Source organism: Musa acuminata, chromosome BXJ1-9 (genome assembly GCF_036884655.1).
Source record: "Musa acuminata AAA Group cultivar baxijiao chromosome BXJ1-9, Cavendish_Baxijiao_AAA, whole genome shotgun sequence".
NCBI classification, from domain to species: domain Eukaryota; kingdom Viridiplantae; phylum Streptophyta; class Magnoliopsida; order Zingiberales; family Musaceae; genus Musa; species Musa acuminata.
Genome location: NC_088335.1, coordinates 39,790,681 through 39,816,298, shown reverse-complemented (window position 1 = coordinate 39,816,298; position 25,618 = coordinate 39,790,681).

Sequence of the window (25,618 nt, the reverse complement as noted above, 5' to 3'; positions counted from 1 at the left end):
CCGACTGTTGCTTTCTACCTTGAGCGCTCACCGCTTCAACATTGATTAGCCTCTTGAGTGCCCATCACGTTCTCTCAGCCTTCTCGTCCTCGAGGGTGCACTAATGGGATAAAAAAACTTATATACGAACAAATACAAGTAGGTTGTAACATATAGTAAAAAAATTAAAGAGAAATCATAACCATATAGAGCACCAAGATTTATATGGAAAACCCTAAAACGCAAAGGGAAAAAACCATGAGGTAAGCCAGAAAAATAAATTCACTATAAAAATAATGAACGTATAAATATCAAAGTCTTTTGCTTAAGACTTGAGCAACAATCACAAAAGAATAATATAGATACAAGGATTACATCAGTAAAACCAAAGGTGAAAACACAACCAAAATAATTAAGAGTAGCCTCTAAGTTGCCCTTGTCTTTTTTCCTTTTCTTCTTCTCTTGTGGAAAACCCCTCAATTGTCACTGTTATGGTTTCTCCCAACCACACCCACAGCAACTCAAGCCACCCCACCCCCTACCCTTTTCTTTTTTGTGTCTAAGTTAAAAGAGAAAGGGTTAAATGGCTGCTGTGGTTTGTGGGTTATTAAGACCCATCATGGGTTGAATTAATAAGCTATGTGCCTAATAACCTCCCCCTTCAACCCATAAGGGAGGCTATCCTATGACTCCTCAATGTAAAGTCATACAAACAGGCACATTCCTTGCCTTTCTTTCGATAAGGTCTTTGTCAATATGTCTGCCCTATTATCATTTATATGAATTTTTTGAAGTTACAACTGCTTCTCTTTAAATATATTTCGAATCCAGTAGTATCTGACATCTATATGCTTTGACTTAGAATAAAAAGTTGGGTTCTTATATAAATGGATAATGTTCTAGCTATCACAATGCACCATATAATATTTCTGTTTTAACTCTAATTCTTGTAAGAATTCTTTCATCCATAATATTTCTTTGTAAATCTCTATAGTAACAATATATTCTACCTCTATGGTGGAGAAAGTAATACACTTTTACAATTTAAATTGTCATGACACATCTTCTCCTGTAAAGGTGAGTACAAAACATGATATGAACTTTTTCATATCAATCTCTTATAATATCTACATCTAAGCAACATGTCAACACAGGTGGTCTACTTTCAAAGCTTAAATAAACTTTGGAGCTCTCTATGAGATATCTAAAGATCCACTTCACTACTAACTAGTGCGCGTATCCGGCCTTACACATACCATGGCGTATATCAAACTTCTTACTACTGAAGCAAAAAGAACCTTTTGCATTTGCTCCTTCTCCTCATCACTTGATAGACTTTGCTTTGAGCATAACTTGAAGTAACTTAATAGAGGAGAACCAACAAGTTTTGTGTTGCTTATATTTAACCTATCAAATACCTTCTCGATGTATTTCTCCTATGACAACCAAATCTTTTTATTTTTTCTAACATGGAAAATCTATAAGCCCAGTATTTGCTTTGCTAGCCCCATGTCGTTTATTGCAAAGGTCTCAATCAGTTCATTCTTTAACCTCTTAATTGTAGACATATCTTTTCCAAAGATAAGCATGTCATCAACACTTACCTTACTGCTGCTGTAATTTAGTTATCTTTATTCAAAAATTCAAAAAAAAGAATTGTTCCAAAATTGTTACTTAAACTTTTTATCGTAAAGTTTTCATCTCTACGACGAAAGATACATTGCAAAATTCCAACTACATAGCTCAGATTGTTTGATCTTGCTACTATAATTTTTCTATCTAAATCTCTACGAAATTTTTATGACAGCTTTGATACTTCCTAACAACAAATTTCTCTTTAGTTTTATCAAAAAATTCTCAATATAAACTATTGATCTTTTATGTCTATTCTGCTATACTTGAAAATCTGTACTATAAAATTTCAACTGCATATTACTGCTTGTTTGATCTTGATACTATATTTTTTCTATCCAAATCTCTACGAAATTTTTATGATAGCTTTAACACTTTCTAACAGTAGATTTCCTTTTGGTTTTGTCAAAAAATTCTTAATATAAACCACTGATTTTTTACGTCCAATCTGCTACACTTGAAAATCTGTGATGCAGAAAATTTCAACCACATATTGTTGCCTTAACCCATCTATTTGTAATTTTTTTTGAATAAAATTTCTTATACACTTCATAAATTATCTTGGCTTCCATCTAAAATTGATCTATTGACGAATTCATCTCTAGAAACGATTTTGTGTTGCTACAAATTTTCGTCATAGTCAGCTGAAATTTTTTGACGAGAATTCTACTATCACAACTTGCACCAATTTTCTTGCTGTTACTACCAAAATTTTCTTGATTAAATTGGACATCCTTGCTATCATATAAACTGAGATATTGCTGTCAATTCCCTCAAATCTCTAGAGTTTTTGGTAGAAATTTCGTCCAGAAACTATTGTTTCTTCAATGATAATTCTACTCTTACAAGACAGCACATATTTGCAGCAACTTCCATTGATTTCTATCAAACCTTTACTACCATCTACCATAGATCTAAAACTTTCATCCACAGCCCTAAAACTCCAAACCACACCCTCAAACTGCACCCAAAACAGCCATAAAACAAGCCTAAACTACAGCCTACATCTACCAATCCACCAACCCTTTCGACCATCACTTCTCTCAACCTATATATGCCTTTAACCTGATAATAAAAGAGAGATCTTAACATCACATATTTGGAGGCATATACTATGATATTTGAGGAGGCAATCAATGCTAAATTCAAAGCCTTTGAGGCACGAATGAAGGATAAGATTCGGACGCTCTTTACCGAACTCAGATTGGGCTGACCACTAAGCCCGAAGAAATCACATCAAGAAGAGAGCTTTGCCCAATCGCACCAAGCCCGAAGAGATGACTTCCAAGGGAGGGGAGGCTCTATGACTGACCCCAACTATCCATGTATGAGGGTAAACTTTCCTAGATGGGAAGAAGGAGACCCGATTGGTTGGATCTGGCGCGTAGAGCGATATTTTCGGTACCACAAAATCGCAGACGAATCTATGGTGAAAATTGCAGCTATACATCTTGAAAGGGATGTCATACAGTGGTTTGACTAGTTTGAACACACTCATGGAGTCCTCTCATGGTGATAATTTAAATAAGGACTACTGATCTGCTTCAGACCAACCGATTACGAGAACATTAATGGACAACTAGCAAAGATCCGACAAACCTCCACCATTCAAGAGTACCAAACCAGGTTTGAAAAGTTATCTAATCAAACTCATGATTGGTCTCAAAAATAGCTATTGGGGACCTTCATTGAGGGCTTAAAGCCGGAGATCTGGGGAGAAGTTAAAGCGCGACAACCGTACATGCTTATGGTAGTCATCTCTTTCGCACGACATCAAGAAGAGTAATTGAACCATGAAGCTCGGAGGACTAGGGTCACTCCTTGACTAGCAATACTGAAGCCCTCAGCCCCCCCTACTATCAACCATGTCCCTGCATCAAAGAGGTTGACAAGAGAAGAGCTTCGGGAGCGATATGCGAAGGGGTTATGTTAGCATTGCGATGAGCCATGGAGCCGTGAGCATCGCTGTAGTAAAGGGAGACTTCTTATGATTGAACTAGTAGAAGAAGAGGTCATTGAACATTCAGAAGAGAGCCTTGAGCATGAAAAAGAAGATGCAGAAGAAGAGCTATAACCGACCGAAGTTACGGTACATGCACTAGCCGGCTACTTAAACCCGCAAACGATGAAAGTTGGAGGCAAAGTCAAACAACAACCGATCACTGTTCTCATCAACACGGGCAGTACTAATAACTTCCTAAACAATAAGGTTGCTGTCTGGATGGCCTTATCTATCGAGAATTACAGTAGGTTTGACATTAAGGTCACTAACGGATGGATTTTGAAGTATGATCGTAGGCACCCGCGAGTGAAACTGTTACTATAGGACCAAGAGATAATTGCATATTTCTTCCTCCTCCTTCTTGATGATCATGAGGTCATGCTTAGAACTAAATGGTTGACGACATTAGGTGATGTTTCTTGAAATTTTATGCAACTAATTATGAAATTTTATAGTAAGAAGAAATAGGTGATACTGCATGGGAAACATGGGAGTGACATAACGACAATTTGCACATAACAAATAGAGAAGGTTTTGCATAAAGTATGCAGTGACTTTTTAGTACAACTTGAGTAGAAAACTAAGGGAGAGCCAATAGAATTTGAAGATCCAAACCTACTTCCATTGCTTGCTGAATTTTCAGATATATTTGACGAACCGCACAACTTACCTCTTACCCGTCAGTATGATCATTATATAACGATTCTTCTAAGCAAACCTCTAGCAAATACTCAGCCATATTAGTATCTACATCTCCATAAGGATGAAATAGAAAGGATTGTAAAAGAGATGCTTGAAACAAGAGTTATTCGGCCAAGTTGCAACCTCTACTCTTCACCGGTGCTACTTGTATGCAAGGACACAATATGGCGAATATGCATTGATTACCGAGCTCTCAATGGCATAACCATCAAGGATAAATACCCTATTCCAGTAGTAGATGAATTGCTAGATGAAAGAGAGCACAAATCTTCATAAAGCTGGACCTTCGATCTAGGTATCATCAAATATGAGTATGTGAAAAAGGCATACCGAAAACCACCTTTCGAACATACAATAGCCACTATGAATTTTTGCTTTCTTCAATAAAAGACAAAATATCTTGGGTATATCATATCAGCGGAAGGTGTGATGGTGGACCCCTCCAAAATAGAAGTAATGCAGAATTGGCCGACCTCGAGGAACATAAAATTGCTACATGGATTTCTGGGTTTAATAGGCTACTACCGTAAGTTCATGAAAAACTATGGAAAGATCAGTGCACCACTTACTTTCTTACTAAAAAAAGATGTCTTCCAATGGTTGGACAAAGCCTTCACTGCCTTCGACAAACTTAAGGTAGCCATGACGATGACACTAGTGCTAGCACTACCAGATTTCAGCCGACCCTTCATTATTGAGGCCGACGCATCTGGAGTCAGAATTGGAGCCATTCTCATGCAAGATGGTCGACCACTCGCATACACTAATAAGGCATTATCTCCCTCCCATCAAAATAAGTCAACATATGATAAGGAGATGCTCGTCATTGTGCATGCAACAACGAGGTGGAGACTCTACTTGATTGGTCGACGATTTCAAATTAAAACCGACCATAAAAGCCTCAAGTACTTTTCAGAGCAAAAGATATCATCTCCTGAGCGGCAAATATGGGTAACAAAACTTCTTGGATTTGATTATGAAATAACTTACAAAAAGGGGTAAGAGAATGTTGTTGCAGATGCGCTTTCGTAGCTACCCGAGCAAGCTGAATTTTCGATCGTTTCACTTCCGACCAGCGACTTCCTTGAGGATATTAAGATGGAATGACAGGAAGATCCGAAGACTAATAAGATCATAAAAAAATTGGAGGAAGCACCAAGCTCCGTGGCTCATTATAATTGGGACTCAAAAGAATTACGCTATAAGGGTCGCATTATGCTTATGACAAATTCTACTTGCATCTTCATGAGCAGATTTTGGACAAAGTTATTCCATATGCAAGGTACTAAATTGAAAAGGAGTACAGCATATCACCCACAAACCGATGGCCAGAAGAAAATTATAAATAGGTGCTTGGAGATAGCTCAAAGTCAACCACCAAATATGACTAACCAAGGAGAACTCCAGACCCAGCCAAGTGCCATTATTGATCGATGGATCATGACTCGACGACGATGACCCACTACTGAAGTGCTAATACAGTGGGTGAACCTATAAACAGAAGATGCCACTTGGGAGAACTATGACGACTTGAAGATCAAATTCTCAGAATTTATGAATTGTCAGCCTTGAGGATAAGACTAATTTGAAGAGGGCGGGTCTGTTAGGACTCTAGCTAGGAGAGTCCTAATTGAAAGGGACATTCATGTAAAACCTACCTAAGCTAACCCCTATTAAAGAGGTGAAGAGGCTGGCTAGGGTTAGGAGGATGTTTCTAAGAAACTAATTAGGAGTTGTAATGGAATAAGAGTCTTGAGTAGGAGTCCTATTAGGAGTTGGTTAGAAGTAGGAGTCCTATTAGGAGTTAGGGTTTAGAAGCCCTATAAATAGCCATGTTTTCCTCCTCTTTTCATAAGCAATAGATGAATCTTTTCTACAGCCTTTGAGCAGTAACTTGGAGGGAGGAACCCCTATAAAGTTCCAACAAGGTCGATCCCCTAAAGAGATCAACCCTAAGTTTAGAATCTGCAAGGGTTCTAACAACATCTTGCAATGCAAGGATCATCGTCATAAAAATTCATTTGTTTATCCTGGACTCCTCTGGATTGAGAACTAAGTTTCAAAAAGGTTAAGTGGAATTATAATTTTTTGCATGAAAATTATGATGACTTCATTAATGTACATCATAAGATTCCATAATTTGACTAAGGACGCATCATCATGATGTAATCATCATGTTTTCATTTTTTTTTCTTTTTTCATGTGAATTGATAATATGCTCATAATTATTATACATGTGTAAAATTTATTAAGAAATAAACTCAAATTATAAGTGAGAGAATAGAAACTATGGATAAAAAGAATGCAGGTCAAGAGTATATGGAGGTCTTATGATATTTGTAGGACTTAAGATTGAGAGAACATCATGTTTAGGTGTTAAACAACATATTCCACTTCCAAATCAAAGACCAAAGATCATCACTAAAGCAATACATAACAAAAATTCCACCAACTTAAACATTAATAGAGAATCAAAGATAGATAATAGGTCATATAAAAAAAAACTTGTATACGAACAAATACAAGCAGGTAGTAACATATAGTAAAAAAATTAAAGAGAAATCATAGTCACATAAATCACCAAGATTTATATGGAAAACCCTCAAACGTAAAAGAAAAAAACCATGAGGCAAGCCAAAGAAGCAAATTCATTATAAAAATAATGAACGTACAAATCTCAACGTCTCTTGATTAAGACCTGAGTAACAATCACAAGAGAATAATATAGATACAAGGATTACATCACCAAAATCACTTTTTTTATCATAGCAAGAGTTCACTGCAAATTTGATCAAACCTAAGGCTAAAACACAGCCTGAATAATTGAGAGCAGCCTCTAAGTTGCCCTCGTCTTTTTTCCTTTTCTTCTTCTCTTATGGAAAACCCCTCAACTGTCACTGTTATGGTTTCTCCTAACCACACCCACATCAACTCAAGCCACCCCACCCCCTACCCTTTTCTTTTTTGTGTCTAAGTTAAAATAGAAAGGGTTAAATGGCTGTTGTGGTTTGTGGGTTATTAAGACCCATCATGGGCTGAATTAATAAGCTATATGCCCAACAACCTCCCACTTTAACCCACAAGGGAGGCTATCTCATGACTTCTCAATGTGAAGTCATGCCAACCAACCGTCGGCACATTTCTTGTCTTTCTTTCAAAAAGGTCTTTGTCAATATGTCTGCCCTATTATCATTTATATGAATTTTTTGAAGTTGCAACTACTTCTCGTTAAATACATTTCAAATCCAGTAGTATCTACATTTATATGCTTTGATTTAGAATAAAAAGTTGGGTTCTCATATAAATGGATGATGTTCTAGCTATCACAATGCACCACATAATATTTCTGTTTTAGCAGTAATTCTTGTAAGAATTTTTTTGTCCACTATTTTTTTGCAAACCTCTATAGCAATAATATAGTCTGCCTCTATGGTGTTGAATCTCGGATTTTGGTGATGAAACCAATCAATATGTGTTTATGTTTTAATATACATTTTTGAGTGATGTAGGATGCTTCAATCAGGATAAGACAATTATAGTAGGAAAATCATGTTATGCCGGAGGAACATGTCAGAAGATTAGACGTCGGGCCGGTGGATCGGTCGGCGTATCGACAAAAGGCTTTAGGCCGTGGATTCGGGCATCAGGCCAAGAAGAGTGGGAATTATGTCAAGGATATTAGAGTTGCAAAGTCAACTGGCCGATTGAGCAATAGGCTACAAGAGAGAACGATGCGTCGAAGAATCGGACGAAGCGTCGAGGGACCAATGATATGCCGGACAACTTGATTGCTTAGGAGTAATTGTCTAGATTGAATTTTTTTTTTACATATGTAGGATTAACTACGATAGCTTGAAGACATAAAGAAAGTCTACTAGAGTCAAGTTTGATGGGTGTTCGAGAGTCCACCGAGAGTCCGAAGATTCGTCGGAAGTGCTGCCGGAACCAACCGAGAAGAAATCGGGGACTTGCCGAAGTTTTCGGAAGTCCACCGAAGAGATCATCGGAGGTTCGCGGAGATTACTGAGAAGGTTCGGCTACTTGCCAAAGACTCGCTGAACTCGCCACAAGATCAGGAGCCTACTGGGAGTCCGCCGAAAGATCGCCGAAAAGCTCGCCAAAAGAAAACTTGATGTTGCCGGTTAAAAACTTACTTAGGACTATGTCTTAATTTCATAGTTTGCATATAAATAGGATTATGATTAAGGGTTAATCATATAACCCAGTTAGGGGCCAATTAGGCCCGAGTTTGGATTGGTTTGGGCCAAGTTTGGAGCCCAACCAGTAAGGTGAAATAGTTTAGACAATGGCACTGCTAGACTAGGCGGTAGCATCACCCAGAGCCTGAACGATCACCCGAAAGGTCAGGCGGTGGCATCGCCAGCGACAAGCGGTGGCACCACCAGTTAATGGTCAATATAATATTGACAGGCGGTGGCACAACCACCGATAGGTGGTGGCACTGCCAGCTCTGGGAATCTAAGAGGAATTCAAAATTTGGAGCCCAAATTTGAATTCTCTTTGGGTCTATAAATACCCCTCAATTCTCAGCAGAGAATATAACCTTTGAGAAGTTAGAGATTGAGAAAAAGCCTTAGCAAAGTATTTAGCAAGTCTTGTTTTCAATAGCTTAAGTGTTCACCTCCCTCTTTCTCTTTGAAAAATCTGTAAGAGTGTGAACCACTTATAAAAGGTTGTAAGAGGGGTATTTGTCCTTCCCCTTCAAAGTGATTTGCTAGTGGAAGTTGGGAGCCTCATCGAAGAAGGCTTCGCAAGTGGATGTAGGTCATTTGATCGAACCACTTTAAATTGGTGTGTTCCTTGAATGTGTGAGTGTTTACCTTTCTGAAACTTTTCTTTACATAGTAGCAAATTTTTGGTTTTCATCTCCTTACTTTACTCAAGCTACTTTTACTAAGTCATTCTTTGTCGAATCGAAATATCTACGCATTTATGAAATCGTTTTCAAGCTTACGAGTTTTAATCCGCTGCACTAATTCACTCCCCCTCTTAGTGTCACTCCGATCCTAACAATTGGTATCAGAGCCACGATTTTCTACTTTGGTTTAGCACCCAAATAGAAATGGCTCTTTTCGGCCTTCAAAAGGGTTACTCTCTCATTCATCCTTCCTTTTTCAATGGGATGGACTACAATTATTGGAAAACTCGAATAAGAGTTTTCTTACTTTCTTTGGATTTGAATTTATGGCACATAGTCGAAAATAAATTTGAAATGTCTTCTCTTCCAATGAACCATTGGAATGATTTGGAGAAGAAGATGTTTTCTCTAAATGCAAAGGCTATGAATGCCTTATATTGTGCACTTGACAAAAATAAATTTAATCATGTTTCAAATTGTGATTCGGCTTTTGATATTTGGAGAACTCTTGAGATTACTCATGAAGGCACTAGCCAAGTGAAAGAGTCCAAAATCAATATTCTTTTGCATTCTTACGAACTTTTCTGGATGAAACTAAGTGAGTCCATCGGAGACATGTACACCCATTTCACGAATATCATCAATGGACTCAAAGCTCTTGGTAAAGATTTTTCTAACTTTGAATTAGTAACTAAAATTCTAAGATCCCTTCCAAAGAATTGAGATCCAAAAGTTACAACCATTCAAGAGGCCAAGGATCTTAAAACATTTTCACTCGAAGAACTAATTGGGTCTCTAATGACCTACGAAATGAACAATATGACAAAAAGGAAACTCGAGAACAACATTCCAAAGGACAGGAAGGATTTGGGACATAGAACACATGAAGACTGCTCGAGCATAAGATCAAGTAATGGTGAACTTAAACTACAAATGAAACAAAAATTAAAAAACAAAAAGAACGGAACAACTTACTTTGAACGTAAGAAGAAAATAAAAAATTAGGATGAATTAAGCTCCTCCGAAGACGAAGAAAAAATCAAGAAAGGTGAGGTGGCAAACTACGCCTTAACCTCTTTCAATGATGAGGTAATTGAAACCACCTTAATTTATTTTGAAATTACTTGATGTTTTCTATGATACATTTTCTTTTTTTAGAATAATTATTTTTCTTAAAAATTACAAGTTTAAAAAATTAAAAATATAAAAATATAATCATGATCATAATTTTGAAAATAATAATAATAATTACATGGTTTATGTTAATGGAATAAAATATTATATTTAAATCTAATGATCATATGTATGTTTTTCTTAAGAATAAAAAATGCGTATCTTGATGATTTTCGATTTTGATTGAAAACATGCTTGATGTCTTAATGAAAATATTAAGAAGTTTAATATCATACTTAATGATTATGCATGGCTTTTGTATAGAAAACTAAGCATGAAAAGATAGATTCACCTAAAAAGAAAAATGCATGACTATTAGGATCAAGAGCACTAAGGAGGGGGGGGGGGGGTGGTGAATTAGTGCAGCGAAAAAATTTCGACATTCGTACGTTGAAATCTGATTCCGATATAAAAGTCATTTCGTGCAGATAATAACTTTGAAAGCTTGCGGAAACATATTTGAAGTAAAGTAAGGAAGGCAGTTTGCAGTTAAGATAGAAATCAGAATATAAGCGCAAACTAAAATATGATGCTCATACGATAAAACTGATTTCCGTCTTAACGCCGATTCGGAAAATACTTAACTATGAAATACGTTCGTAAATGAGCAGAAGGCAGTAAGCTACTGAGGAGGTTTGCGTTAAAGATAAGATGCTCAAAGTAAATGCAAACCGAGATTTAGAGTGGTTCGGTCAATCTTGACCTACATCTACTTTTGGCTTCCTCCACCAACGAGGTCACCGACGTCCACTAGAGGCCTTCCTTCAATAGGCGAAGGCCAACCACCCTTTTACAGTTTCACTCCTTTTGACGAGCTTAGGAGACAACCCTTACAAACTTTTCTCTCCTCTCTTGAAAGATCAAAACTTAGAAGAAAAGAGGAAGGAGAACTTCTAGACTTCACAACACTTTTGAGCTCTAAAATCACAAAGTAAGATCAAGCTTTCTGTGCCCTTTCATGCAGGAAAGGGTGGGGTATATATAGGCCTAAAACTAGTTTGAATTTGGAGCTCAAAAATGTCTTTTCCTGGATTTCCAAGGTCCTAGAGGTACCACCTCCTGACTGGGATAGTACAACCGCCTAGCAGCTCGAAGACTGAGCCTTTGGGCGGTGCCACTACCTGACAGGGGTGGTTGCACTGCCTGGCAGAGCTCGGAGACCGAGCTCAGGTGATTCCACCACCTGTCAAGGGCGGTTGCACCACCTAGTCTCGCTCGGAGACTGAACCCAAGCGGTGCCACCGCCTGACTGGAGCGGTTGCACCGCCCAGTCTCGCTCAGAGACTGGCTTAGGTGGTGCCATCACCTGACCTAGGTGGTTGCACTGCCCAGCTTTCCTGGGAGACCATCTCCTGGACGGTGCAACCGTCGACCTTGGCGGTGCAACCGTCGACCTTGGCGGTGCCACCGCTTGGCAGAAATTCTGGTCCGAATGGGTTGATCCATTCAACCCAATTTAGGTTTATCAAGGGCCCAATTGCCCTCAGATTAAGTTAATGGGATCACCTCCCATTCCTAACTTAATCTACATGCTAACTACGACATTTCTTAAAACATTTACTACAACTTGTTCCGGTACGTCAATCGCTTCTTTCGGCGAGCTTCCGGTGAACTTCTAACGAACATCCGACGAACCTTCGGCGATGCTCTGGCGAACTTCTGGCAAACTCTTGGACTTGCGATGATCCACTTGGTGAGTTCTGACAAGCTTCTTTGGCAAGCTCCTGGACTTCTCGGATTTGATCCCGCAGAACCTCCGACGATCGTCCGGACTTCCGTCGAACTCTCGAACTCCCAACGTGATCATAGTCTTGACTCCGACGTAACTCCTGCTGCATGTCTTTCTTCAATCGTAGTTAATCTTGCACACTTATCTCAACATATGGATTAGATAACAAATGACAATTGACTTCATCATCAAAATCCGAGATTCAACAATCTCCCCCTTTTTGATGATGACAATCAATTAATAACGGTATTAATCTTAACTCCCCCTATCTACATGCCATACTTGAGATAAGTCATTCTTGAATTCAAAGCCTTTGAATTCAAGAGATATATTGATAAGTTAAAATCATTTAACCTTATCAATACTCCCATCATGATTCCTATCATGATGTATCTCTCTGAAAATGATGTCAAGGCTTGACATCCATTTTCAAATTTCAAATGTAAATGATGGTAATGGTAGCAATTCATCATATGGTAAGATATCAACACGTAAAATTATGATGCAAGTTCTTGATATCTTAACATGATGCACACATTTCAAGTGTTTTAGCAATCATAGCATTTCATCACATGGTCAGATATCAACACATAAAATTACGATGTAAGTTCTTGATATCTTAACATTATGCAAACATGGCATGATGCAAATATGGCAATCATAGTTATCATCTATTCATATATTTTCGATGATGCAAGCATAGCATCAATACTCATAGCATCAATTCATATATCTCTCCCCCTTTGTCATCAACAAAAAGGAGAATGATATAAGCAAATTTTAAGCATAAGTACGGTAATTATTCATGTCATAACTAGGTTCATGTCATTTTCCAACAGTGAGTGATAGGATGCCAATTATGCAAACATCTCAAGGAAAATATGACATGGAGATAGCTTTGAATACTTCTTCCTTTTTATTTGTTATTATCTTTTTGCATGAAGGAGGAAGGCTATTTATGATACCAGCTATTTGTGAGTTTACTTTGAATGAAGTTAAAATCGATGAGAGATTAAATCATACTTTATTTTTACAAGGATCAAGATATGTATGTAAAACAAATCATTGCAAGTAAAAACACTAACATCCATATTTCAAGAAGGAATTTACAAGTAGGAATCATTTTATCAAATCCATTTCTCAAAAAACAAAAAAAAAATAAGTGTTTGAGAGATGTATTTGCTAGTTGATTCTATATGTCAAAAATCAATGATGAAAATCAAACTCGATATGATATATGCTTATTAAGTTCGGAAGAGGATAATGTATCGAGAAAATCCGATTGTTAGGACACCACTAGTTAAGAGAATCCGAAAATGAAGTTAACACTTTCATGCATTCGGACAAGACTATACTATAGATTTTCAAATAAAATCATGAAGACAAAACATGCTCATTGTTATGAAAATTTTTATATCCAAAACACATAATTTCCAACATGTAATTTTAGGCATGTAATAGCAATCAAGTGATTTGATCATTCAATCAATAAAGTCTGAAAAATAATTTTAACAAGTTTATGCATTCGGACACATTAACATTCCTAATTCCTTCTAATGAAATCAAATTATTCTTCGCTTAGAGGTTTTGTAAAAATATCAGCTAGTTGATGCTTAGTATCAATGAACTCTATAATTATATCATGATTAGTGACATAATCTCGTATGAAGTGACGTCTAATATCAATATGTTTTGTTCTTGAGTGTTGAATGGGATTCTTTGTTAAACAAATTGCACTTGTGTTATCACATTTAATGGGAATGTTTTTAAGATGGACTTTATAATCTTCTAAGGTGTTTTTCATCCACACAACTTGTGCACAGCATGCACTAGCTGCAATATACTCAGCTTCGGTTGTTGATAGTGCAACCGAGTTTTGTTTCTTAGATGACCAGGAAACAAGGGAATGTCCCAAAAATTGATATGTTCCTGATGTGCTTTTTCTATCTAGTCTACACCTAGTAAAATCCGCATCAGCATAAGCAATTAACTCAAATTCTCATATTTTGGATACCATAATCCTAGATTTGTGGTACATTTAAGATATCTAAGTATTCTTTTAACCGCTTTGAGATGAGATATCTTAGGGTTTGATTGAAACCTAGCACAAAGTCCTACACTGAACATGATATCTTGTCTAGTTGCAGTGAGGTAAAGTAAACTTCCTATCATACCCCTATAAGTTTTTTGATCGAAGCTTTCTCCACTTTCATCAACTTCTAACTTAGTGGAGGTGCTCATAGGGGTGTTAATAGCTTTTGAGCTATCTATATTAAATCTTTTCAGCAAATCTAAAGCATATTTAGTTTAACTAATAAAGATATGTCATTGCTTAGTTGCTTAATTTGTAAGCCTAAGAAAAAGGTTAATTCTCCCCTCAAACTCATTTCAAATTCGAGACTCATGGTTTTAGTAAAAGATTCACAAAGAGATTCATTTGTAGAACCAAAGATAATATCATCAATATAAATCTGAACAATGAGAAAATTATTTTCAAAGTTCTTGATAAACATTGTAGTATCAGCCTTGCCTTTTGTGAAATTATTTTCAATAATAAAAGTACTTAGTCTATCATACCAAGCCCTTGGGGCTTGTTTTAAACCATAAAGAGCTTTGGTTAATTTAAATACATGATTAGGGAGGCTATTACTTTTAAATCCAAGAGGTTGTTCAACATAAACTTCTTCAGAAATAAAGCTATTAAGAAAAGCGCTTTTAACATCCATTTGAAACAACTTAAAATTATTATTACTAGCATAGGCAAGGAGCATCCTTATGACTTCTAATCTAGCCACAAGAGTGAAGGATTCTTCGTAATCGATACCTTCTTCTTAGTTAAAACCTTTGGCCACTAATCTAGCCTTGTTTCTAATCACGATACCATATTAATCTTTCTTATTTCTAAAGACCCATTTAATACCAATAACTAAATGGTCATTTGGTCTAGGAACAAGCTTCCACACCTCATTTCTCTCAAATTGATTTAACTCATCTTGCATTGCGATAATCCATGAATCATCTTTCATGGTTTCGTCAATACATTTAGGTTCAATTTGGGAGAGAAAAGTGGCGTTGGTACAAAAATTTTTAAGAGAAGAACGTGTTTGAACCCCCTTAGATGTGTCTCCTAGGATTAGCTCCTTAGGATGAGCATCTACATACTTCCAATCCTTGGGTAAGGATGTTTCGGAAGTGGATGCATCCAAGTTGCTAGTTGGAGAAGAGGTTTCATTTAAATTCAAAGAATTGAAATTAACATCATCATCAAAATCATTTTTCTTGATCTCAGAAATCTCATTGAAAACAACATGAATTGATTCTTCTATAATTAAAGTTCTTTTATTGAAGATACGAAAAACTTTAGAAATCGAAGAATAACCAAGAAAAATTCCTTTATCGGATTTAGCATTAAATTTTTCTAAAGCATCTTTTCATTCAAGATAAAACACTTACACTAAAAAACTTTAAAATATGAAACATTGGGTTTTTTATTGTTCCATAACTCATAGGAAGTTTTGGTGAGTAAGGGTCTTATTAGAACTCTATTCAAAATATAACATGTAGTGTTTACGGCTTCGGCCCAAAAATATTTGGGTAGGCTATGTTCATTCAACATGGTTCTTGCCATTTCTTATAAATTTCTATTCTTTCTTTCTACTACTCCATTTTGTTGAGGATTTCTTAGAGTAGAGAAGTTGTGGTTGTATCCATTAGATTCACAAAATTCTTGAAAATCACGGTTTTGAAATTCACCACCGTGATCACTTCGAATTGATGAAATCATACAACTCTTTTCATTTTGAACAAGTTTACAAAACTTTGTGAAATATCTAAAGCATCCATTTTTGTGTTTCAAGAAATAAGTCCATGTATATCTACTATAGTTATCTATAATGACAAAGGCGTATTTGCTACCTCCTAGGCTTGATGTAGAGATTGGTCCGAACAAGTCCATATGGATCAATTGTAAGGGCCTAGATGTGCTTATTTGATTCTTAGATTTGAAACTACTCTTAATTTATTTTTCTAATTGACAAGCATCACACTCTTTATCTTTGATGAACTTGATATGAGGAATTCCTCGTACAAGTTCTTTGGATGATATTTGAGTGATTAGTTTCATACTAGCATGATCTAATCTCCTATGCCAAAGCCAAGCATCCTCATTCAAAACCAAGAAACACATTTCATTGCAAAGATCATTGATGTCAATGGTGTATACATTATTTTGTTTTAATGCAATCATATATGTGTTTTTGTGTGATTTTTCAATGATGCAAGCATTAGATTCGAATTTAATGATATATCATTTATCATATAATTGACTAATACTCAAGAGGTTATGTTTTAAATCATCAACTAATAAAACATCTTCAATAAAGAAGTTAGATTTGTTACCTATAGTTCCTTTGCCAATGATTTTACCCTTATTGTTGTCTCCGAAGGTGACATAGCCTTCGTCTATACTAGTGAGCTTAGAGAATTGAGATGGATTTCCGGTCATATGTCTTGAGCATCCACTATCAAGGTACCATCTCTTACTCCTAGCTTGTGATGGTGTATATCTCTACAAGAAAGGATAATTTTTAGGTACCCATTTACTTTTGGGTACATCAAAAATTGATCTACATTGTTTATTATATTACATAGAGTTTATCATGGTTCCTTTAGAAACCCAAATCAGTTTGTTCGGGCTAATTTTCTTGAATGGACAATGATACGTTTTATGTCCATGTTTGCAACAAAAGTTGCATTTGCTTTGGTGCCGAACATATAAGATGAGACCTTTTATGAAGGTGGTTGGATTTTGGTGAGGACTTCTCACAAATCCGATTCCACTTCTTTTGAGAACATGACCTTTGTTTGCAAGTATCATATTCAAAGACTTGCTACCAACCTCGAATTTCTTCAATGTGTTCTTAAGTAGCAAGTTTTCTTTTTGGAGAGTTTCTAGATCATGGCATTTTATACATGAACCTAAACTATCATGACATTCAGTTTTTAACTTATCAAAATTACAAGTAAGAGTATCATGCTCCTTTTTTAGCAATTTGTATTTTCTACTAATAATCTTACATTCATCAAATAAGTCATGGAAGGCATTCAATAATTTGTCAAATGATAAATCTACATCAATTAAATTCATTATCTCTTCTCCAATGGCCATTAAGGCGTAATGAGCAACTTGCTCGGTGTTAGACTCCTCTTCTTCGGACGCGCTCGAGTCATCCCATGTTGCTTTGAGCGCCTTCTTCTTTGATGTTCTCTTCTTGGCTTGGGGACAATCACTTTTGTAGTGTCCCAGCCTTTTGCACTCGTAGCAAATAACTTGGTCCTTTTTGGGTTCAAATTTATTTTTTGTATCATTTTTAAACTTGTTTTTCTTAATGAATTTTTTGAATTTCCTTGTTAGAAGTGCCACGACATCGTCACAGTCCTCATCACTTGAGTTTTCTCTCAAGTGGTCATCTAAAGTTCTAAGTGTCATATCTTTCCTGTTCTTTGGAAGGATGTCTTCTTGCTCCTCATGAGCCTTGCAAGTCATTTCATAGGTCATTAATGACCCGATTAGTTCTTCAAGAGGGAAGTTGTTTAAATCTTTAGCCTCTTGAATAGCAGTGACTTTAGGGTCCCAACTCTTAGGAAGGGATCTTAGAATCTTATTTACGAGCTCAAAATCCGAAAAACTTTTATCGAGTCCTTTTATACCATTGACGACATCCATGAAATGGGTGTACATGTCACCAATAGTCTCGCTCGGTTTCATTCGGAAAAGTTCAAAAGAATGTATTAAAAGATTGATTTTTTACTTTTTCATTCTACTTGTGCCTTCGTGAGTCACTTTGAGTGTATGCTAAATATCAAACACGGTTTCACAAACTGAAACACGATTGAACTCATTTTTATCAAGCGCACAAAATAAGACATTCATAGCCTTTGCAATAAGAGCGAAAGTCTTCTTCTCTAATTCATTCCAATCAATCATTGGAAGAGAAGACTTCGAAAATCCATTTTCGACAAGATTCCAAAGTTCAAAATCCATTGAAATAAGGAAGATCCTCATTCAGGTCTTCCAATAGGTGTAGTCTGTCCTATTGAACATGGGTGGACAAGTAATAGAGTGGCCCTCTTGGTTTTCGGCGTATGCCATCTCTCTTGGGTTTTAATCCATTTGAGAGTTAACCTCGCTCTGATACCAATTGTTAGGATCAAGAGCACTAAGAGGGGGGGGGGGTGAATTAGTTCAACAGAAAACTTTCAACGATTAAAACTGCGTTCGTACGTTGAAATATGATTCCGGCGTAAAAGTCGTTTCGTGCAAATAATAACTTTGAAAGCTTATGGAAACATATTTGAAGTAAAGTAAGGAAGGCAGTTTGCAGTTAAGACAGAAATTAGAATGTAAGCACAAACTGAAATATGATGTTCGTATGATAAAATTGATTTTCGTCTTAACGCCGATTCAGAAAATACTTAACTATGAAACACGTTCGTAAATGAGTAGAAGACAGTAAGCTACTAAGGAGGTTTGCGGTATAGATCAGATGCTAAAAGTAAATGCAAACCGAGATTTAGAGTGGTTCGGTCAATCTTGACCGACATCCACTTTTGACTTCCTCCACCAATGTGGTCACCGACGTCCACTAGAGGCCTTCCTTCAATAGGCGAAGGCCAACCACCCTTTTATAGTTCACTCCTTTTGACGGGCTTAGGAGTCAACCCTTTAAAAATTTTCTCTCCTCTCTTGAAAGATCAAAACTTGGAAGAAAAGATAGAGGAGAACATCTAGACTTTACAACACTTTTGAGCTCTAAAATCATAAAGTAAGATCAAACTTTCGGTGCCCTTTAATGTAGGAAAGGGTAGGGTATATATAGGCCCCAAACGAGTTTTAATTTGGAGCTCATCTTTTCCCGGATTTTCGGGGTCCTAGCGGTACCACCTCCTGACTAGGGTGGTACAACCACCTAGCAGCTCGGAGACTGAACCTCTAGGCGATGCCACTGCCTAACAGGGGCGGTTGCACCTCCTGGTAAAGCTCGGAGACCGAGCTCAGGCGGTTCCACCACTTATCAGGGGCGGTTGCACTTCCTAGTCTCGCTCGGAGACTGAGCCCAGGTGGTGCCACCGCCTAACCTGGGCGGTTGCACCGCCCAGCTTTCCTGGGAGACCATCTCTTGGGCGGTGCCACTGCCGACCCTAGCGGTGCCACCGCTTGGCAGGAATTTTGGTCCGAATGGGTCGATCCATTCGGCCCAATTTAGGTCTATCAAAGGCCCAATTGCCCCCAAATTAAGTTAATGGGATCACATCCCATTCATAACTTAATCTACATGCTAACCACGGCATTTCTTAAGACATTTACTACAAATTGCTCCGGTGCGTCAATCGCTTCTTCCGGCGAACATCCGACGAACCTTCGTCGATGCTCCGACGGACTTCCGGCAAACTCCTAGACTTGCGATGATCCACTTGGCAAGATCCGATGAGCTTCTTTGGCAAGCTCCTAGACTTCTCAGATTTATTCCCGCAGAACCTCTGACGATTGTCCGGACTTCCATCGAACTCTCGAACTCCCAATGTGATCATAGTCTGGACTCCGGCGTAACTCTTGCTGCATGTCTTTCTTCCATCGTAGTTAATCCTACACACTTATCTCAACATATGGATTAGGTAACAAATGACAATTGACTTCATCATCAAAATCCGAGATTCAACAATGACTACAACAAATAACAAAATGATTTTGGTTGAAAATACCTTATGCCCAATGAAACCATCATTGATGAATATGCTTTTTATTTAATAATTTCTTTGGCTTATATGCCTTATCATGGTAAATGTTTTGAAAAGTTTGTATCATACTTGATGATTATTATACATGATGATTTATTGGTCTTGAAGTTATTCGATTTTGATTAAATGAAATCATGACTTGAAGTAATGAGTTGAAATTATTTTTTTGAATTATGTGTTGCACTTTTTTTTATCTTGATGATTTTTTATCTTTCCGTTTTAAACGATGATGCATGGATTTGAAAGAAAAGGACATGCATGTATGGAATCAATCAATAAGTTGAAACAAAAGGAGGAAATAATTATTTATTAAAAATTTTCTTTTTCTCTATATTATTGATTTCTACTTGAGAGACCAATAAAATTATTTATGCCATTTTGAATCTCTTGAAAGAAATGTTGAGATTTTGATGATTTGGACGATTTGAATTTGAATGAGTTTTATCCAAAATCATGATCTTGATTCCATGATATTTACAAATTAAGATTTATTATGAATCAAGATTTTTTCATTAATTGATCTCCTAAGATTTTCTTTTGATTATTTATGAGTAGGTTTTTCAAAAAGAAATCATGCCTTTTGGTATTCACATGTTCTAATCTTTCATGATATGATTTTTATGCAATTCCTTGTATTCATGAAATATTTATCTCATCACCCAATTATTTTCTTCTTGATATTCCTTATGTGGTGATATAAAATTATGCATGAAATACTCTTGATATTATTTTGATGCATACAAATGAAAAGTTATGATCATGCATGGTAGGATGCAATTTGATAAATTAATACCATCATGATTTGAAATATTTATGATTTGGAATGATGCATGCAATACTTATGCTTTTTATTATGATAATGTATGTGATCTATTGCATATGATGTGTATCATGAATACTTTAAATGATAAATGTTTTGATATCATGATTGATGATTTTGTTCTATGCATGAGATTTTTGAAATTATGCATGATGAATCTTGTGATTTACGGATTATCGATTTTTACCATAATGAAAGTATCTTATTGATCCTTATCATAATAAATCTCACACTTTGGACTTTAAACATAATACATGTTTTTATTTGACATAAATAAAAAGGGCATACTTGAATGAAATAAATCACATGAATTGAAACAACTAAAAGAGAAGAACATTTTTCTTGAAAATTATTTTTCTCTATCTTATTGATTTTGATGTATCCATTTGTATTATTTTTATTAATCTCATGGATTATGAAAATGATTTGAATTTAATGGGTTTTATTGAAATCACGATCTTGATTTCTCACAATTATAATTTGAATTTTCTATTGAATGAATCAAGATTGTTTTCTATTTAAAAGAAGATTTGTCGAAATGTTTCATGGTCTTTTAGTATTCATGATCTTGATAATTATGTTTTGAAACTTTATGTAAATCAAGATTCTTCATCATGATTCTCTAGTTTTATAAAAGAGGAGATCTTCTATGTGAATCATAAGATTTTATATGTATGAATTGAGATTTTGTTCTCCTACAATTCTTTTTGCTATTAACTAATAAGAAACTTATTCTTTTAAACTATGATATGCTACTTGACATCTTGATAATTTATAACTTTGAGTTTTCTCTTTGAATCAAGATTGTTTCCTATCATGCTTTCTATTTACAAAAGAAGAAATTTGTCAAAAATGATATATGTCTTTTGACATTCATTTTTCATCTTTGTTATTTACCCTTGTCATGATTTGAAGATTATAGTAAAAGGAAATGAATTACATAATTGTATTGTTATTCCCTTCTATTTGACAATGACATAGGGGGAGCAAATTTTGCTAGCTTGCTAGCTAGCTTGCATACTTCAAGAAGAAGCAAAAGTGCTATCTTGCAAATCTCAAAAGAAGCAATATGTGCCAAGTTACACATTTCGAAAAGAGGCAAAATAGTCCATCTTGCACATCTTTTTGTAAACTTTTTATGTGTAAAAGTTGATAACTTGCATACTATAAATTTTCATACCAAAAGTGCAATCTTGCCTATCTAAAGATACAAAATATGCTACCTTGCACTTTGGGAAGCAAAATTGCTAGCTCAAACATTGCAAAGGAAGCAATAAAAGTTGATAACTTGCATACTATAAATTTGCATACCAAAAGTGTAATCTTGCCTATATCAAGATACAAAACATGCTAACTTGTACTTTGCAATGAAAGCAAAATTGCTAGGTCAAACATTGCAAATGAAGCAAAAATTTGCTAGCTTGCAACTTGCATATTTCAAGAAGCAAGAGTTGCGTTCTTGAACATCTCTAATTTGCTAGCTAGCATGATGTAGAACTTGCTATCTTGAACATTACAAAGAAATGCTATCTTGTACATCGCAAAGAAAAGCAAATATGCCAACTTACACATCTTTAAATTTGCTAGCTTGTATGTTGTAAAACTTTAATATCTACAACTTGATAGCTTGAATGTTCTAAGCACGATATAACACTTGCTAAATTTTCAAGCTTACAGCTTGCATGATGATAAAAATGGATATTATGTTTTTCATGCAATGAGTTGAACTTGTATATCACAAACACTTGATTGTGGTACTTCTCTTTTTTGTTGATGACAAAGGGGGAGAAGTATGTTAATTATATGTAATGAATTTATCATGACATGTTGCTTGGATTTTTAAATCCAAGAGTTTATATCAATATGGTATATTGATAGGGGGAGTTTGTTTAAACTCCGGGAGTTAAGGTTAACTCCGTCATCGATTGGTTGTCATCATCAAAAAGGGAGAGATTGTTGAATCTCAGAATTTGATGATGAAACCAATCAATATGTGTTTATGTTTTAATCTGCATTTTTAAGTGACGTAGGATGCTTTGATCAGGATGAGACAATTATAGCAGGAAAATCATGTTGTGCTGGAGAAACATGTAAGAAGATTGGACGTCAGGCCGGTGGATCAGTCGACGTATCGACAGAAGGCTTCGGGCCGTGGATTCGGGCATCGGGCCAAGAAGAGTGGGTATTGTGCCAAGGATATCGAAGTTGCGGAGTCAACTGACCGATTGGGCAATAGGCCGCACGAGAGGATGATGCACCGAAGAATCGGACGAAGCGTCGAGGGACCAATGATATGCTAAACAACTTGATTGCTTAGGAGTAATTGTCTAGATCGAAGTTTTGTTTTACATGTGCAGGATTAACTACAATAGCTTGAAGACATAAAGCAAGTCTACCGGAGTCAAGTTTGATAGGTGTTCGAGAGTCTGCCGAGAGTCCGAAGATTCATCGGAAGTGCTGGCGAAACCAACCGAGAAGAAATCGGGGACTTGCCGAAGTTTTCGGAAGTTCACCGAAGAGATCGTCGGAGGTTCACGGAGATCATCGAGAAGGTTCGGCTACTTACCAAAGACTCCTGAACTCGCCATAAGATCAGGAGCCTATTGGGAGTCCACAGGAAGAAATCTGAGGGTATATCGAAAGTCCACCAGAAGATCGCTAGAAAGCTCGCCAGAAGGAAACTTGATGTTACCAGTTAAAAACTTGCTTAGGACTATGTCTTAATTTCATAGTTTACATGTAATTAGGGTGAAGATTAAGGGTTAATCCTATAACCCAGTTAGGGGCCAATTGGGCTCGAGTTTGGACTGATTTGGGCCAAGTTTGGAGCCCAACCAGTGAGCTAAAATAGTCTAGATGGTGGCACCACTAGACTAGATAGTGGCACCGCTCAAAGCCCAAATGATCAGGCGGTGTTACTGTCGGACTAGGCGATGGCACCGCTAGCTCCGAGAATCTAAGAGGAATTCAAAATTTAGAGCCCAAATTTGAATCCTCTTAGGGTCTATAAATACCCCTCAATTCTCAGCAGAGAATACAACCTTTGAGAAGTTAGAGATTGAGAAAAAGCCTTAGCAAAGTATTTAGCAAGTCTTGTTTTCAATAGCTTAAGTGTTCACCTCCCTCTTTCTCTTTGAAAAATTTGTAAGAGTGTGAACCACTTGTAAAAGGTTGTAAGAGGGGTATTTGTCCTTCCCCTTCAAAGTGATTTGCTAGAAAAAGTTGAGAGCCTTATCGAAAAAGGCTTCGCAAGTGGATATAGGTCATTTGACCGAACCACTTTAAATTGGTGTGTTCCTTGAATGTGTGAATGTTTACCTTTCTGAAACCATTATTTACATAGTAGCAAGCTTTTAGTTTTCATCTCCTTACTTTACTCGAGCTACTTTTACCAAGTCATTCTTTGTTGAATCGAAATCTCTACGCATTTACAAAATTGTTTTCAAACTTACGAGTTTTAATTCACTGCACTAATTCACCCTCCCCTCTTAGTGCCACTCCGATCCTAACATATGGTAGAGAGAGTAATACAATTTTGTAATTTAAATTGTCATGCCACAGCTTCCGCTATAAAGGTGAGTACAAAACATGATATAAACTTTTTCTTATCAATATCTCTTACAATATCTACATCTATGCAATATGCCAACACAGGTGGTGCACTTTCAAAGCTTAAACAAACTTTGGAGCTCTCTATGAGATATCTAAAGATCCACTTCACTAGTGCTCTTTGCTTGGATTTATAAGAAATCTACTAGCAACACCTACTTCATATGTGTATCTGGCCTCACACATACCATGGTGTATATCAAACTTCTGACTACTAAAGCGTAAGGAACCTTTTGTATTTTCTCCTTCTCCTCATCACTTGATATACTTTGCTTTAAGCACAACTTGAAGTGACTTAAAAAAGGAGAACCAACTAGTTTTGTGTTGCTTATATTTAACCTATCCAATACCTTCTCGATGTATTTCTCCTATGACAATCAAATCTTCTTATTTTTTCTAACATGGAAAATCTATAAACCCAGTATTTGCTTTGCTAGCCCCATGTCCTTCATTGCAAAGGCCTCAATCAGTTCCTTCTTCAACCTCTCAATTATAGACATATTTTTCCCAACGATAAGCATGTCATCAACACAAAGTAAGAGAATAATAAAATCCTCACTAAACCGTTTGATGTATACACAATGATCTGAAGTCGTTCGTTTTGCTAGTTACAAGTATCTTACAAGCCAATCATGAGAGTGATGACACATGTGATACGCTACACACTCTCTTTTTCATATTAATATCTCTTATAATATCTACATCACTCTCTTTTTCATATTAATATCTCTTATAATATCTACATCTATGCAACATATCAACACATGTGGTCCACTTTCAAAGCTTAAACAAACTTTGGAGCTCTCTATGAGATATCAAAAGATCAACTTTACTGCTACCTAATGTTTTTTGCTTAGATTTGTAAGAAATCTACTAGCAACACCAACTTCATATGCGATATCCGTCCTCATACATACCATGACATATATCAAACTTCTGACTACTGAAGTAAAAGGAACCTTTTGCATTTTCTCCTTCTCCTCATCACTTGATAGACTTTGCATTGAGCATAACATAAAGTGACTTAAAAGAGAAGAACCAACTAGTTTTGTGTTGCTTATATTGAACATATCCAATACCTTCTCGATGTATTTCTCCTATGATAACCAAATCTCCTATGATCGGAGCGGCACTAAGAGGGGGGGGGGGTGAATTAGTGCAGCGGATTAAAACTTTGGTTTTGATAAATCTTTCGTACGATGAAAAGCAATATCAATGGAAACCGATTTTAGAAGCTTGATAACTTAGAAATGTATGGAAGCATAGTAACTAAGTAGAGAAGTTTACAGTATGTAA